At 38.4% G+C, this 14,210-nt stretch overlaps 1 protein-coding gene across 1 annotated transcript in view; it reads left to right on the forward strand.

Annotated features, from left to right (window-relative positions):
• The first annotated feature begins 7,870 nt into the window (after positions 1–7,870).
• si:ch211-159i8.4 (matrix-remodeling-associated protein 5) overlaps positions 7,871–14,210 on the forward strand; it is a 29,879-nt gene continuing 23,539 nt past the window's right edge. Inside the window, exon 1 of the mRNA XM_038700007.1 lies at positions 7,871–8,286. The gene's annotated coding sequence lies outside the window, so the exon portion shown is untranslated. The remainder of the gene's footprint in view (positions 8,287–14,210) is intronic.

Consider the following 14,210-nt stretch of genomic DNA (forward strand, 5'->3'; position numbering starts at 1 on the left):
GTTCTGGTTCCAGTAACAGTTTTTAGTATCAAATAGTGGCTGTGAAAATGAAATCAAACTGTGAGGTTTCTGCATTATCTCTCAAGGTGATGGAGGACATGGTAAAAACAATTTTTTTTCAGTTGTTCTTCAGTGGATTTCACCTTGCACAGAGGATGCATTCACGCACACTTGTACACTTTAAGTTGTATTTTATGTTTGGTAGATTTCTTAAAAAGTAGAAATTTGAGCTTGTGGAAACACATAAAATATTGCAACACACTGCAAATGGACAGCATTCATTTTTTATGGTCCATCAGTTGATGGAATCTTGGCTCTGCGAAGGACTGAGTGAAGAAGAGAAGACAGAAAGTGCGTGACAAGAGCTGGAGAGAAATAGATGAGAGACATACAGGTGCTTCAGTTCCTTCTGTCTCTGTTCCCATCACTGCTGACAAATCAACACAGCTGGGCTGGATAATCCACTGAGAATGTACTGGTATGAAAGTGGATATAAGAGGTACCATTAAAAAAAATTATAGAGAAGAAGAAAAGAGGTCCCCGCGACCCTGTATGCAGGATAAGCTGTTGACGATGGATGGATGGATGGAAGAAAAGACGTAAACCCCCGAGAACACAAACACGCAGCCATGTATCACTCTGTAATCTGTGGACTGACACATCTCCAGTGGTAGTTTTAAAGTAAAGATGAGGTTTCACAAGGTTGCAGCTTTCTCAGGAAATCTTAAAGAAACCTGGAATTATGTATGTTGGACTTATTATTACCACACGTTCCAGGTTAATTATTAATAATTATTACAGTGAAATACAAATAGAAGTGTCCATTCATGGGATCCTGTCTCATTAACTTAGTGCTATTGGAACAGTTACAACTTGGTCATGCAGTTTTGTGCATGACGTTAAATGTGACTTTTAAAATAAACGTTGCTTTGCTTTGTTCTTTTTTAAGGTAACTTTTTTAACACCTAGCCAGTGACACCTGAGGTCAATATGACTAATTTTGTCTAATTTAGCCAACCGTTTTTAGCCATACTGGCAGTAGCAACATGACTCTATGACTGGTGGTCATGACTGAAATATCTCAGTAACCTTTGGATGGATTGCCTTGGAATTTTGGAGCGGGCTGTCATGGTCAGGATGAATTCAAATAACTTTGGTGAACTTACTTTGTCAAATTCTTTGCTTTTTGACCAAATACATTCCCATCAGACTCAGCTGTACTTCTACGGTTTAGCAAGTGTTAGCGCTTGTTTAGTTGCTAAACTAACCGCATTGTCAAAGTGTGCATGTTAGCATGCTGGTGTTATCATTTAGCTCAAAGCACGCTTGTGTACAGCCTCACAAAGCTGTTAGCATGGCCTAGTCTTGTTCTTGGTTGTGCTGATAAACGAGCATTTCTCTAGTAGATAAACTAGTGTGTTTACCATTTATCAAACTATTTCTTGTTAACACTGTCCAAACTCACAACTGGAATGTTCTTATAAGCACTTTTTAAAAATGTATTGTGCAAGATCATTCTCATGTGTATTTTTTGAAGGATATTTCTGCTCTCCATAGGAGAAGCAGAAAGTTAATAAACAAAACAGGGTTAGGGCCCAGCTGCTGAATCATGACATCAGTAGAGCTACAGTCAACAAGTGTCTAATCCACCGGCTAATATTTGGAATGGAGTCTCTCCTGAACTAAACATACTCCAAATAAACTGGAGAGATCCTTTCAAAGGGGATTTGCTTTGAAATCTGCTTCTCAGCCAACAGGACTATAACATAGGAGAATGAAACAAATAGCTAGTGAAGGCGGTTTATAGACATATGGGGCTGGGGAGTAAGTAAGGAGAGAAAGAGGGTGCAACTTTAGAGCTTGTGAGATTAAGAGAATGACAGACCAGCAGTAAGAGATTTGAAAGGAATGGCTGGGATTGAGAGATCACTAGAACTCCATACTAATGTTAAGACAGAATAATATAGCTGTACCCAGAACTTTCAGCTGAGGTTTGCAATAAACAAAGAAAGTAAATGAAAATCTACACTAAGGCACATAAAATGATTGGCACATGATTATATGTTGAAGGTCTTTGTCATTGTTCTATGAGGGTTTGAGACACATCACATCACAATAAAACATGGTTATACAATTGCCTCTCTGACTTTCCTCGGAGCCAGTGTAACTAATGAGATTTTCATTTTTGGAAACCTCAACTTCTTGCCTTGCAAGTTCAATTGTGCATTTACTTGATCCTGTAAATTGTAACACTAAATTTTCTCGTCTTTGGGCCGCTGTATACCTACAACCAAGCACAAAGCCGTTAAAATTTACCTGTTATAAAATTCATTGATTTTGTGATTAGTTTTGCGCAACACACTTTGGCAAACATTTGGCACATGTGCGTTTCCCACAAACAGCATCCCCGTACTTAAGACATTTACAGAAGGTTTTATTTTGGTTGCACTTTTCTATGCAGGTCATTCTGCTACGCTCTTCTGCATCTTCTTTTGATGCCATCCACTCTGGAGGAGCCTTATTCAACTCCTAATCTCACCATCGAATCTTCGCAAAGCTGTTATGAAACCATACCATTTTGGCTATTTGGAGTTTCTTAACATCTGATTTTACATTGAACTACCAGTTTACTGTCAATAAGTCACAGCCTATTATGATATAAATATCAACATATAATGCAGTAAATAAACATATGAAAAGAAAGAAGCTTTTAATTAATCTTTTTTAAAGTGTGTGAATAAATCCAAAATTGCAACTTAAGGAATGGGCCCTCAGTGCGCTTTGTCGGTATATTTAGCAACTTTTCAGACCCCTCTAGCGACTCTTTTTCAAAAAAGGGACTAGCAACAAATCTAGCAACTTTTTCTGGTGTTACTGGAGACTTTTGAAGACTCTGACGTTATAGCAGGTATTTTTCTTATACTCTTCTCAACGAGCAGTGGGCGCTGCCATGGGCCCCTCCCCCATCCTAAACCACTCTCAGGCGGCCCAGTCCTCATGCAGCAGTCCCTCCCAGCTGCAGTCAGAGCCGAAGATGTTCACCCCACCACGTCCCGAGACTGCAAATGAATCGCGCATGTACAAATGTATTTAGCACTACATGGCTGTAGTTCCAAACATATTTAGGGTGTTTTTTACTCACTTTTTGTCTCTCCAACGACGTTATTCCTCTCTCCTACAGCATCTTTCACAATGACATGTACATTGCCAATTATGCAAATTAGGCAATGATTTATGATCATTTAGCAACTTCTAGCGACTTTTAGGACAGCCAATAGCTATTTTCCTTACTGAGGAGTTGGCAACACTGGTGTGTGGTAGAAGAGGGAGAGAGACAGAGCAGCAGCAGCGCTGGTGATGTGCAGAGTTGTGTGTGAACTTTGTTGGACGTTTGAATCATTTATCAACATTAATTAACCTCACAAAGAATATTATATCATTTTAAACAGAAGGCTACTTGGAATAGACTCATGAGGAACCACGACGTGCATGCAGTTGTTGGTCGGTAGACATGCACACATCATACAATTTAGAAGAAACAACTGACCATTGCAGTGTTTTATAGGCCTACATAATATGGTAATAATAATAAAAATGTAAGTGTAATTATAATAAGATGTTCTTCCCGTTCTTCTTGTTTGTTTCTGACTCCATCAGTCATCCAAACAATTACACATGCAAAAATTCCAAAGACAAATATTTATTGGAAAAGATTCTAATCGATTCCAAAAATCAAAATAGATTTTTACATAATGGAAAACTGTATGATGATTGCTTTTGCTAAATAACACATGGTGGATGAAATCTCTGATCATGTAACAGTTACCTGTTTATACAGCCTTGCTATATTGGCTGATGATAATTAATACACATGCAGCATTTATGCATGTTTACCTTCTGCAGAAGGATCGCTGTCAGATGATGAGCCGTCAGATGATGAATCAACCCAAGACACATTCAGTCCTGAAATCTCCCCACCATCAGACTCTCCTTCACTCCTTCAGGTCTAATGTCTGTTTTGTAGTAGGCAAAATGAGTTGAAAATATCAACACAGAATGTTTATCTAAATGCACAAAAATGACCGCGTTTTCTATAGGAGTGAATTTTACCTGTTGGCGCATTAGATTCCCATTTGGCTTAATCTTGACAATTATTTGTATGTAGCTTATTTCAACAACAAGGCCTAAAACACTTTTAGGAAATGTCTAAGATGGGGTAAATTAATATTTTATTGAAACAAAGTTACATAGGCTACAATCAGAAAACCACTATGGCTAAATTTTACACGTTGGCAGGTCTAGAGAAGGAATATAACCTGGTTCATTTTGTGGGCATTTGAGAAATTCCAGTAGGCAAAGAGTGTAAAGGTCTTGTCACATTAGCACATGAGTAATTCACAGGTATTTCACCGCTGGACTGTTGGGGCTGTCTGTGTTAATTTGCCCAAAACAGCCCACTGTATGTTAGCTGTAAGCTAGCTAGCAAGGGACGCACTGACCATATGTATGGTAGAGTGCCTGTGTGTGCTTTCAGCTCCCATGTATGTGCGTGGCTAATCAGGTCTTTCAGTTGACTTTGTATGGAGTCACGCCATCTCCAAAATATGACTGGCTTTCTGTATAAACACACAGTTAGACTACACCGCTAGTGGGGCCCCATTTATCCACCAGCAACAATTAATCTACTGCACTGCATAAAACCAACTGGTGGTATTTAACATGTTTAATAAACAAAAGTTAAAATACCACTTGGAGAGAGAAAGATGAACTGAAAGACATTGGCAAACTCTGTGTCATCATGGTTGTGGGTTTTTGTTTTGTATTTCCTGTTTTATTTTGTTTAACCCCTCCTCAGGTGACCTCATTAACTTCACTTCCTGTCTTCCAGCAAAGTGTATTATGTTATGTTTTTCCTTTGGTCATTCATTCATTCTGTTTCCTGTTTTACTTTTAATCACCTCACCTCTCCTTTCAGACCACTTATGTTTTTCCCACCTGTGTAATTGTTTGCCCGGACCTAAATAGTTTCACCTGTCCCTTGTTATCCTCACCCCGCTGGTATATTTAAGTCAGTATGTTTCTCTTGTTTGTTGTATGTTCAACGGTCTTCTTTTGACCTTTGTTCCAGCCTTCTTCCTAATTTCTAATTCTTCCCAGTGTTTTTGAATTGTGTTTGTTTCTCAGTGTTTTTGGATTATCTGTGTTTCCCTTAGATGTTGCTTGTTTTCTGGACTTTGGATTTCAGACTTTGGTTTGTGATCTCTGCCTGCCTTATCACCACTCTGCCGCTGTTTAATAAATTTCTGACCTGTATCTTCTTTGCCTTGGATGTCTGCTTACTAGGTCCAAACCCTTGTATTCCAGCTACCCTGCTGGCACTGCTTGTGAAATGTGTAACTGTGGTTGAACATAAATACATTTGCCTCCTGCAGTGTAAATGTCAATCTCCCATCGGGTGGTGAACAGTTGGGTAAGCCAACACGATGTACTGATTAAGTCTTACAAAGAAGCCTCTGTATCGAAATTGAAATGGGATTTAATCAAGTTCATGTTTGGTTAACAGTAGTCAATCTATTCAGCATAATTTCTGTTTAATATTTTATGCTACTTTGGGACAGTTCATCCTCCTGCCATATGGAATATTAGCCAGAACAGAACAAGACAAGGAGATTTGTTCTCTAAGATGGATGAGCCAAAGTAATGTTTATACTCATGTGTGCACACATGCTGCTCCACAATGCACACACATAAAAAAAACATTACAAGAAGGAGGAAAAGAAGCATGTCAAAACACGCAAAGCTTGTTACTGCTTACAATGACCCACTTGTCTCTGTACATTTGTGTGTGAGAAAAAGAAGGTGGTACAAGAATGCCAGTGAGATTTGGCCCATGGAACTGGCACCAGGCACCATCATCACTATGATAAGCTGATGACTGAAATGTGCGTTTGCCTGTTTGTGTGTGTGTGTGTGTGCAATGGTGTTGGATACCAGAAAAGTGCAGAGAAAAGATGCTGAGTGATGCCAAAGTACAGTTGTCTTCTGTTTGAGACAACTCAGGATTAGAAAAGAATGAATGAATTCATGTAGTAAATCTAGCATATCCCGGATGAAACACGTAATTTCATATATAAATGTGCATAATTTCTTTCATCTAAATATATGCAGCCCTCTTTTGGAATGAAAGCCCCACTCTTTTCTGTCAAGTTTCTCAAAATGATAATGTCTCAATGCAAGTGAGAAGTTCTATTCAAAAATGCTATCTTAATTTTAAAAAACATACTGAATTGTTTGTTTACTATGATGGTAGCCTGATAATCAGACTGAATAACTGATAATGAAATTAATAGAAATGACACCACAACACCACAGCAATTCAGTCTGACAATTCACGTAAGCCATTTTCTGCTATTTCACTCTAACTAATCAGTAGCGACATGTAAATCCACTCACAAGAACTTGTAGAGCTATGTCAGTGTCATCCACACTTTTCTGTCGCCATTTTCTGGCTTTCACACGTAGAAGATCCCCATAATCTTGCCTATAAACTATTATTGGCCAGGTTGTTTTTCGATCACACCAGCAGAGTTATGTGTGATTCAGAGGTCTGGAATCAAGCTTTGGTCATGGATGAATTAACTCTAAAATACGAAAAGCTCAGTCTAAATGTGGTATGTGGAGGTTAAATGTTTATTTTTGACCTTGAAAACAGCAGTTGACAAAACAGTCTCACCTCAAGGTTCATTTAGTAGCTTTTCTGGAGCTTTCAGTCGCTGGAGCTTTCAGTCGTAACTTCATCAGCAGAAAAGACTTGCGCAGTTGGACATTGTTGGATGAAAAGTCTTTCAAAGGTTTGCCACTTAGCACTAAACATGAAGTGTTGAGAAAAAGTCAGAAGATCACCAAAGTCATTAGGATACATCCTCTGGCAACCATGAATGTTGCTATGAGCCCTGAGATGAGATTGTTATGTCAGCTATAAATGTTACAGTTTTAACAAAAATGTCCTTTAGGGGTAATAGAAAACTTAAACCCAGACAACCAGCAAGAATCTGTTGTACATTTATTTAGCCTTTATTCCATCAGTGAATAAACAGCCCTTTTCTAAAGGTTTTACAAGCTTTAGCTTGTAAACTACATATTATTGGCTTTATCTCTTTACTCTCTAGATGACGTAAACTAAATAGAAGTGAAGCGAGGGGTATGGCACATTAACAAAAGGAAGTGTTTCCAAATGGTACCAACAAGATCAAACCTATTACACAGTCAATAGGCACAATATGTCTAAGACTCAAATTCATCAGTTACCTGCCATCAGTCATGTTGTGAAAAGCCCAGACTTAAATCCTGTTGAGTCAACATGGCCGTGGTTTTTTGTTGCCACTGTGTTTCAACACTGCAGGTACAGTATTACCTACAGTTTTAGGACAATTGCATTGTTAAAACTTCCCCATCCTATTTAATTCACTGTAATTTTGATCTGGGCAGATCACATGAATAATACTGACTGCCTGCCAACTTTTGCAAAGTACGTGTCAGTGTGTGTAGCCACAGGCTTGATATGTATAGACGGATTATTATAATTGGCTAATCTGTATTCAGAAGCTGTAATGTACCTCAAGAGGGAGAAAGGAGAGGAAGAGAGGGGTGGAGGGTTGGAAAGGTGAAAGCGTGTAAAGAGAACAACAGACAGAGAGGGAAAAGAGAAAGAAAGAAGACAGAGAGAGGAGGTAAGCAGGTGGGTGAGAAAGAAAGGAAACAGTGAAAAGAAAAGGACAGTGATAATGTTTCCACCAGAATTGTCTGCATAAAATGGAAGTCAAGAGTTTCAGAGAGGGTGAGCGAGGGGTAGTTAAAGCGGAGAGAAAGAGGGAGGGAGAGGAGATGAATGGAGGAGGTGAAAGAAGGAGCGTAGGTGTAGGAGGGGATGGAGAAGCAGCATTCCTGACCGCACAGTTACAAAACGGGACAAGAAAGAAGTTAATCTGAAATCCAGATGCCTTAAGGACCAACAGAGGGTCAAATCAACAGAGAGAGAGAGAGAGAGAGAGAGAGAGAGAGAGAGAGAGCTTTATCCCCTCTCTCGCTCTCCCTTTAACAGACCTGCTTGGCTTTACAAGTCAGCAAACATCCACGGGACTAAAACATCAACTGGATACTATTTTACGCCTGTTTTTCTTGTAAAACTCTGACTTTCCAGCCTGCAGTCAAACCTAAAGGACTTGTTTTGTCGGCTATTTTGTACCTAAACTGTTTATTTTTCTACCCTTCTGGAGGAATTTGCAGGTGAGTCTCTTGTGGTTTTGATAATGAGAGCTTGTTAAATGCTCCCAGATGTAAAAGCAACTTTAACAGAGGCAGTTGTTTGGGTTAAGGTTAGTCAGTTTTCAGGACACTGTTTTCTGTGCATATCTCTGCTTTTATTTTTCAGATTCTCATTTAAAAATTCTCTTCACATGTTGGTGCAATAGCCCAAGTGGTTGCATGAATTGAGTGCCATTTTCTTACAGGACATTGAGCTGAGCAGTGAACTGACACTGAGAAGTTGATGCATGGCTGATGACTAATTGAAACTTGAATTTGTCTAGAGTGTGCAAAAGTGACACTTTGAGAGACAAATGTGTTTTTGCGACATCAAAGAATGTCGTCTCACTTTGAGATCTGATTTCACACCCAGTGTCATGTAGTGACAGATGTGATTGGTGTCACAGTAATGTATCTGTTGATTGACTTGCCTGTGAAATTATCAGCAGGCAAAACAGTCCAGTGCTGTTTATTTTGTTGTACTGAGTCCACAGCTATGAGCAGAACTGTGAAAAAGAAGAAAAAGAAGCCCATCTACAAAAACTTTTGTACGTTTGTACCACCCATCAAAAAATGTAATAGCAAAATATTCCCATATGATTGTGTTCAAAAAGCATATGGAATCACAAATATTTATGCTTGATATACTGTGTGCAAGATACAGACATTTCTGTCAAACACAGCCTGTTGCTGGAAAAGTGTGTTTACTATGACCTGGTCCTGGTGATGTGCATTTAAATCATATTGGTATCAATGAGCACTTCAGACAAACAGACGCTCTGTATAAATACACTCTTAAGTATTTATCACCAACATGCAGTTTTGTTTTAATGAATAAAGGGGAGCAGCTTTCAGTAATAACAAGCCAAAGGCAAAAGAAAACTTGCTAGACTTTTCCTAGAGTGTACAAAGTATCCTAGATTATTTTAAGCCACCTTAGCTTCTCTCCGTGCCGCTGCAGCAAGCCACGCTAAAACTTTGAGACATTTAAAGCCAATACTTGAAAGAGAAATCTGAATGGAATCTGAATGAAGGAAAAGAGTTTAAACAATTGATTAACATCCAGTCAGAGGATTCATATTTTTATCCTACATGTTTTATAACATCTATAAATTAAATAGACTTGTAAAACCAAAGTGGACTCGATTTACCCCCAGAAGTCTATGAATATGAAAAAGTTATGTCACTGTGTAATTTATTTAATTGTTAATATAATTACTATTTAACCCAGATAGTGAAGTGATTAGGACCAGAGATAATTATTACATCACGTGATTCCCCTAAATATTATTAATATGTGTTTATCAATCAAAAAACAGCTGCTTGAACTTGTAAAATAACCTTTTGGAGAAGAGGCATCCAATAGCAACACATTATGTTGAAAGAGATCTCTGAATGAGGATATAGGAGCAGCACATGATATTACAGACATGCATGGAAAACATGTGGGAATCATATTGTTGTGCTCTCTTGACATGTGTTATCTTGTATAGAGCAGCTGTGACTTGGCTGGCAGTCAGTGTAATGCTTTTGACAGAAAGATGTATTGGCCTCACTCAGACATTCTTAAAGGAATATACCATGTATTAAGGAGACTGAGCTGGCTTTTGATCAGTTTTAAGTGATTAAGTACAGACACCAAAATTTACCAGAAGTCATTGGCAAATTATTCGCCACACTAGCACTTTAGCCACAATTGCGGGCATTCACCTTTGAAAGCAAGACGCGTGGTAATGTTTTTTGTATTTTTTTCTGATTAAACAAATGTGTTTTGGCTTTTAGATATAGTATGCCTTGCTGATGTTAGGAAACTGTGCAGCTCACTGTCAATCACTGATGTGCCAGCATTACCGATGAAAAACAGCTAGGGTCAGGCAGTCAAAAAAATCTCCCCCCAAAAAACCTAGCCAAAGCCCTCTCTGTTGGATAATTACTGTCCGTTGGATCACACAACATTAGATGTCAACAACAATAATTTCAATCTTTCTCTCCATTTTTGTTGTTGACAGTTCAGATGAATTTAGTGGATACATCTTGATATGGCATAACAGTAAATACACAAGCCTAATTAATACTATTAACTTTGGTTAGGACTGGGACATAATGGTTATCAATTATGTTATCTATTACATCTGTGCTTTTTTTCCTCCTGCCATGACAAGTAGAAATGTCTGCCAAGAAGCCTTTTGGACAGCAGAGAACAAGATCTGGCATAGACTAGAGCATTCCCACAAAATGTTAACATTTTTTATTCGGACATACTCCTCCAAAAGTGTGAGGCAAATAAAATGGAAAGTGCCTAAAGTGTGTTAGCAGCATTCTAAACACGTCCATCACGTTGAAGACAATGCAAAAATCCATCCTTAGCTAGCTAGAAATAGGAAGCCAGGAAAGCATTTTATTAACCTGGGTTTTATTGTCATAGTTTTTGCTAAAGATTAGCATACTCACAACTATTACTGGTAAGCAGACGCATGCACCACACTGAAACAGCTTCACAACAGTGTCATATATAATATCCTACTCACCATCATCATTTCTCAGAAAGTCCTCAGACCTCAAAACTTTTCCTGGTGAAATCAAAACTAATTAAATGGCTAGATACCACAAGGCATAACTGGAAAAATCTGCTTTTTGTTTGTGTTTTTGATTTGGGTGATGCTTTAATTGAGATTACATTGCTACATGACATATGAGAAGTGACAGTGACATTCCTCTTTGCCAAATGTTTTATCTACTGAGAGGATTTTTATATTCTTTGTGAGTTTAATGTACAGTACATTTCTCTCAGGTATAGTACAACTAACTTGTTTCTGCCCATCCTTCATTCATTAAATTATTTTGTTATAGCATGAAGACAAGCCCATATAGAAAGATACAAATGTATTTTGGCAGGATTGAGCAAAAACCACCATGTGCTATATGATTTTGATAAGCAGGAGGTGAGAATCTGAGAGGGGTTATTTCATTGCGCAGAAAAATCCTTTTCTCACCTCATCTGTTTCCTCTTTCTCTTCTTTCTCTTCTGCTGTCCACTCCTCTATCATACTTCCCTTCCCTTCCCTGCCTTTCCTTTCCTCTCTCCTCGCATCCCCTTGCCACTGTGCGCCTCCTCTCTTCTCTGTTTTTACCTTCTTCTCCCTTGCATGTGCTCTGTATGTTTCCAAAGTGGACAGGAGAGCTGGTAAAGCCATTAAAGGAAAGCAGGAGCAGGAGCTGGCTGACAGTGATTACCTACTGGTACTGGATACTGGATACTGACCGAATGGACACCTTTATTGCTCTGTAAAGTCAAGGTGGTCAAGATCAGGTTTTTGTCTTACCTGAGCCATATTAAAAGTGTGGGTCGTTGAACATCTGTGAGTAACACCTAATAAAATGCACCCAATATCCTTTCAACATGTTATTTAAATTATAGAACTGATGATCAAATTTACACAGACAATATGGGACATTCATCGCAAGCCATAGGTGTAGTGTATCCTATGACTAATGTCAGATACTGACGTTTTTTTAAACGTTAGGCGTGAATTTTTATGATCTTGGCCACAAGATGGCAAAGCCATTAAAGATCTGAGGTCAAAAGTTCAAGTTCTTCTTACACAAAGCATCCGTCCTGCTGGAGTATCCTTGAATGCAGCAATGAATCTCGAACAGAGTTTCTCTTTTGTAGTTGACCCTGACCTCTGACCTCCCTGTGGAGGACACAAGAGGAAAGGATTTCTCTGTGGATCAATAAATGATTGTTAATAATGCACATACAAAAAATGCTAGTAATTTGAGCGTGAAAGTTAATTCTTGACCTTGTCAATAGTATTAACTTAAAGCTGCACTGATCTATATTTCAAATTAACAATGTTTCAAATGAGAATGTGTCTGTTAAAGGCGTTGCTTGTAGTGTCTAATAAACAGAGAATTACCACCTGACACTACCGAGCCATTCAGAGTCTTTCAGTTTATTGTTTGGTTTTGAACTGTAGTAGCAGACAGCTAGTTCAGCAAAAACAGCTCAAAAACCCCACTGTACACGACCTTCCCAGCACCAGATGTCAAACAGACAAAGTGGCTACTGGCTGCTTAACATTTTGCTAGCAATTAGCAGAGCCATACATTTTTCTTATGAGCTGGTGTAGCCCAAAACAGAGCTAAAAAGAGAGTGAATATTTATAAGTTAATAATATATTTAGAGCTGGTCTCTGCTGGCCAAATCAGTTAATGCATGTTTAAGGGCTGTGAGTGAAAGCAAAAAAAAAATCTAGTAAGCGGACCCTGAGGAACCCTTTGGTCCAGACTAAAATATCTTAACTATTGGATGGATTTTGTACACCCATTTATATCCATCTCAGGATGAACTAATTACTTTGGTGAACTGTTCTTCATCAAGTGCCATCATCAGGTAAACATTTTATTTTGTCCACTTGTTATGACCAAATATCTGTACCTAAACTGATCAACTCAGCTCACACACGTACACACACACACACACACACAGCTGTTAGATGAATTAGCCTGCCTGTGACGAGGGAACACAGAGATAGGAGTGGAAACCAGAAACCCCAAACTGGCCTCTAATGACTTCAAATATGTGTGTGCTGTTTGATTGTACCTGTAAACGCTTCTCCTTCTCTTTCTCCACCGGTTTCTCTCTTTGTTCTGAGTTTATTAACTATCTGACTGGTGTGCCATTGTGTCAAGGCGTGTGAGTGTGGGTTGCAGTGAGTGTGACTGCATGTAATTAGTATGTAATGCCCTCAAAGGAGCATTTAAAGCAACACAGTGAGTGCCAAACCACCTGGCAATGTAGAAAACCACAACAGCCAATGTTAAGTGGTCGTTTTTTTCTACTAGTGCATTGTGTTTTATTGTATTGAATTATAATCTATTCCAGTACCAGTGTGACTTTGAGTCTTTAATCCCCAATGCTGAAAGGCAATGTGCCTATTGTGTGCCTTCAAATAACACACATATTCCTAGTTTTGAACATGATTATTTTGGATAAAAGATCATTCGTGCTCCACAAAATTCCCTAAGGAAAGGTGTAGCGAAGACAGACAGGAGTGTTCAAACTTCTCTGATGTGTTTTATCAGCCTTGAGGGCAAATAGTTTAGTATTAGAGAGCTGCTACGGTTGTCAATGTATTCACTCCTGGAGATTTTTCTCACAGTTCTCACTTTCTCTGCAGTCTTGCCAATACTATCATGTGAGTTTTCTTTCTTTCTTTCTTTCTTTCTTTCTTTCTTTCTTTCTTTCTTTCTTTCTTTCTTTCTTTCTTTCTTTCTTTCTTTCTTTTATGTAACATTTGTGGGTATACCAGCTTGGGCTTGTGCAAAGTTATTAGTTATTAGTGCACTGCATTTATAAAGTTAATATGTTAATTTTCGATTTCATCATGTCTAGCCAAAGTCAAAAACAAAATCTGAGAGCTAGTTATAGTTGTTTCAAGAACTGAAGCTGAGCTGAAAAATCAGCTAAATTTGTATGGGTGCATATGTGTGTTCGCATCTGCATACAGAATGTCCTTGCACTAAAAGCTGTGTATAGCATTAATACTATTAGGGCCGTGTGCTTGTGAATGTGGCTACATTGTAGAAGTATAAGTAATAGATATATATAAATGTATATTGAAAGCAACCAGCTATTATTAACCACAACTTTTCACAGCTAAAGACTATGTTAAAGCTGCTAAAATTAATATTTATATTTTAACAGTGGAACATATGACTACTTATATGTGAAAGGGGTTGCTTGTAGTGATGAACCCACAAATAATGATTCCCGTAAGTCAGCTACTTCCCTCAAGAGTTCTTGACACGACTGGAAATTAATTCTGCTTTGTAGCTGCTGGATTTGTGAAATAGCAACTTTTGTTTGCTAAAACGTTTGCTACACTATCAACTGTATAAGG

The sequence above is a fragment of the Micropterus salmoides genome, unplaced genomic scaffold (genome assembly GCF_014851395.1).
Source record: "Micropterus salmoides isolate LMB-PRFRI ecotype aquatic unplaced genomic scaffold, ASM1485139v1 Ms_hic_scaffold_5, whole genome shotgun sequence".
Classification (NCBI taxonomy): Eukaryota; Metazoa; Chordata; class Actinopteri; order Centrarchiformes; family Centrarchidae; genus Micropterus; species Micropterus salmoides.